The 4,139-nt window shown below is 46.4% G+C and overlaps 1 long non-coding RNA gene across 1 annotated transcript; it reads right to left on the reverse strand.

Annotated features, from left to right (window-relative positions):
- Positions 1–231: 231 nt before the first annotated feature.
- LOC103169272 lies at positions 232–3,608 on the reverse strand. The gene is made up of 3 exons (XR_485673.2): positions 3,194–3,608; positions 1,598–1,688; positions 232–352 (listed from the first exon to the last, which is right to left on the reverse strand). It is a non-coding gene; the product is annotated as an uncharacterized LOC103169272 (long non-coding RNA).
- Positions 3,609–4,139: the final 531 nt, after the last annotated feature.

Here is a 4,139-nt window from a genome sequence, read left to right on the forward strand (position 1 = left end):
ACGTTCGTAATGACAATAATAATGTTGGTATTTATTAAGCGCTTACTATGTGCAGAGCGCTCTTCTAAGCGCTGGGGTAGATACAGGGTGATCAGGTTGTCCCACGTGAGGCTCGCGGTCTTCATCCCCATTTTCAGAACGAGGTAACTGAGGCCCAGAGAAGTGAAGTGACTTGCCCACAGTCACGCAGCTGACAAGGGGCAGAGCCGGGATTCCAACCCACGACCTCTGACTCCCAAGCCCGGGCTCTTGCCACTGAGCCGCGCTGCTTCCTGAAGCTTCCACCGCTTCGTGTGTGTCTGTGTACGTTACTGAAATTCGGGGTCCAGTTAACCTGAGGGACAGCTTGATCCTGGAAGAATAATCCGAAATCATCTTTGGCAGTTGGGTTGTCTATATAATGTTGTATTAATTCTATTAATGTCTGCCTCCCCCTCTAGTCTGTAGCTTATTACGGGCAAATGATATATCTCCTAATTCTTTCGAAGTATACTCTCCCAAGTCTTCGTACTTACTGGGCTCTGTACGTAGTAAGCATTCAATAAATACCACAGATTGATTGACTGTTGGCGGGGAACGTGTCTACTGACTCTGTTGCATTGTGCTCCCCCACATGCTTAGTACAGTGCTCTGCACACAGTAAGCACTCTAGAAATACCATTGATTGAGTTCTTCAGGGTGACTGCCGGATTATTTTTAAAAAGCTCAGCATTCTATCAAGTGTTTACTGTATGCTAATCAGTTGATCAATCAGTCAGAGGTATTTATTGAGTACTTACTGTGCGTCGAGCACTGTACTAACCACTCGAATGCTGGAGTAGACACAAAATGGTCAAATCAGACACGGTCCCTAACCCATGTGGGGCTAATAGTCTGAGGAAGGGAGAGCAGGTCTCATCCGTATTTCACAGATGAGGAAACAGGCCTATAAAGGTTAAGCTATTTGCTCCAAGTTACCCAGTGTCAAAATAGTGGCCAAATTGGCACTAAAATCCACGGGGCCACACCGCCTCCCCAGAGCGCATGACCTTTTGAACCAAATCACCCAGTAGCCATTCACGAGGAAGCATCCAGTGGCTTAAAAGGTGTTTCCCATATTCCCAGGGATGTAGAGCGAATCACCCAATAGCCATTCACAAGGAAGTATCCTGTGGCTTAAAAGGGGTTTCCCATATTCACAGGAATGTAGAGTGCAACCCTGGAAGTCAGAAGGACCCGGGTTCCAGTCCCGTTTCTGCCACTCGTCTGTTGGGTGACCTTGCGCAAGTCATTTAACTTCTGCGTGCCTCAGTTCCCTCATCTGTAAAATGGAGGAAAAGACTGTGAGTGAGCTTCAGGTTGGACGTGGACGGACTGTGTCCAACCTTATTAGCTTGTATCTACCCCAGTATTTAGCGAAGTGGCTGGCACATAGTAAGCAGTGAACAAACAACAACAACAACAGAAAATAAATGAACCCATCCTTTGGGTGTGTTGACTTTCATCATTCTCTCCCGCAATTGTTAGATTATCTACCAAGTCACTCTAGCCTTTTGAATTGTTTCACCTTAATGTCCACTCCAGCTCTGCTGGAGGGAAGGGGTGATATTGACCTTACCTCTAGATAAAAGCTTCCGCTGTGACTGATCCCCATGGGAGCAAGACGTCCTGGTTCCCAGTGATCCAACTGTCCCTCCAAACGGGCATCCCTAGATTGTAGAATGGAAACCCTTCGTGGCCAAGGAACATGTTTATCCTCCCAAATGCTTAATACAGTGAGGTACCTGGGGGACGTTCTCAGTAAATACGATTGATGGATGGATGGATGGATGGATGGAAGGATGGATGGATTGATTCCCCACCTCCAAGTTGTCGGGAACCGCGCCGGAGCAAAAATGATGGACGACCATTTTGGAATTTTTGAGTAAATACGGCAATCTGGATTGGGCGGCCTCACCCGGAGGAGAGTGACCCAGAGGATTTCTCCTTTAACGGAATGGCAAATGATAGGTTCTAGGGAACTAATCGACAGCCTTGTCTTCAATGAATGGTAACCATGGGGATTTCCTATAATCCCCTAGGTTGGGGTTATTTCCCTGGTGGGGCTTGTAAGGCCTCATGCCCGAAGAAAACGATAACCTTCCCGAGAAACCTTCACTTTTTAAAAGGCGCAAACTAGTATAACGCTACCGCGAGTTTCTCCCCTTTTCACACGAGGGGGCAGCAAAGTAATGAAAATCAGGGGCCTACGTGACTTGGGAGTGTTGACATGTGATTTGGCAATTGAATAATTTTTGATACTGTCCTGACACATAAACACCTAGTGCCAGGTTTTCAAAGGTTATTTGCACACTAAAAGAGGAATTAACCAAACGAACTCACATGCCAAAAGTAATTTTCAATATTCCGCAAAGAACTATGAACCCGCTACGAGATTTGTTTGGAAATAATTTTTTGTTCTTAACCAAACCGCCGCTATCCACGTCCCTGGGTGTTCACCTTAAAGGACGGCCCGGCGTTCTCGGTAAATCGGTCTGGGTGGGGGAAGGGGCACGGGGGGGGGGGGGACTAGCGAAATTAAAAAATAAAGTATTCCTGGAGTTTATTTACAGACTTCAGAGCTGCCAGGGTGCCGCATCCGAAACGGGCGGTGAAGAAAAAGTGTGTTTCACATCTTTGGGTTATTAGACCGCTTAAAAATAGCGCCCCTAATATGAATAATAATCCAACAAATAATACACTGTTGTGTTTGCTACGGTGGTGATTTATTTTTAAGTCATTACTCTACCTTCGGCATGAGAAAGTCAGGAAATTATCAGAGTTTTCCCATTGACATTCTCACACCTTGAGAAATAGCCCATTTGTATTATCACAGTTTGATATATTTCCCATTTACTGAGCTTCTTTGGCAAGCTGGCATTTTAATTTAATTATACTTTTTGCTAATGGTCTTTATTTTTCAGTGTCTGGGTGTAAAACGCCCAGAGGGCTGATTTTATTTCCCTTTTCCCCATTCCGCGCTGTAGTGCAAATTTATAAACTGACAAAATTCGGCGTAAAATTCAGGGAGGTGAAATGAGGGAATCTGTAAAGAAATCCTGCTTAAACGATCAAGCGTCTTCCTCACTCCCAGAACGCGTCTCTCGCGTACACTTAGTACGGTATGCTTAGTTTCGCTAATTAGAACCACGATACAAAGGACGGTGTTACGTACCATCCAGGGCTTTCAGATGATGCACGGAGCCTGGCGGGCTTTGTCTGAAATGTCCGTCTCGGTCTCGGCGAAGCTCCAGAGGAACAGGGCGGAACGGTTCTCCCTGGACTTTTCTGGTTGCATTGGAGCCTAAAGATTTTCGACCTTCAGAACTGCGCCGAATTTCTGGAGCTCTTCCTGCATATTGGCATCAATCAATCGATCGAGCTGTGATATTTGAGTGCTTACTGCGTGCAGAGCACTGTTCTAAGCTCTGGTGAGCGTATAAGAGAGTCGGGAGTCACGTTCCTTGCCCAAAGTGAGCATCCATGCCAGAGGGGCAGAGTTTCAGAGAGAGCCTTGCAGAGCTCCCTTTTTTCAGAGTATTTTTTAAGCACTTACTACGTGCCCAGGCACTGTACAAAGACTGGGGTTAGATACAAGCTAATCAGGTTGGACACAATCTTAATCCCTATTTTTCAGGTGAGGTACCAGAGCCTCAGAGAAATGAAGCGACTAGCCGAGGTCACACGGCAGACAAGTGGCGGAGCTGGGATTGGTCCCAGGTCCAGGCCCTATCCACTAGGCTACGCTGATTCCCTCTGGGTCCTTTCGTTTTTAAATGCCTGACGTTCAGGAAGTCTTCCCTTAAGCCCAACACGATTCTCTTGTTGCGATTTAAACTCACTTCCCTCTCAAAAGCAAGTGGTCAGAATCCTCTCCAGAACAAGTTTTCAGAGGGCAGAAGAGGGTTAGTATGACGCTGAGTCTTCTCCTCAACAGATTAAGTGATGTCAGTGTCGTCTTCATGCAGAGATTGTGTTTTCCAGCCTTAGCTTGTTTGAGTTTTTCCTGGTGTCCTCTCATGCTTCATTTCACTCCGAGAGCAGCTCATTTGCTGGAGAGTAGGAGGAACGAGCCCTGTGCCCGCTCTTTGAGGTTCACTGCTGCTGGGTACTTAATAGCA

The sequence above is a fragment of the Ornithorhynchus anatinus genome, chromosome 11 (assembly GCF_004115215.2).
Source record: "Ornithorhynchus anatinus isolate Pmale09 chromosome 11, mOrnAna1.pri.v4, whole genome shotgun sequence".
Classification (NCBI taxonomy): Eukaryota; Metazoa; Chordata; class Mammalia; order Monotremata; family Ornithorhynchidae; genus Ornithorhynchus; species Ornithorhynchus anatinus.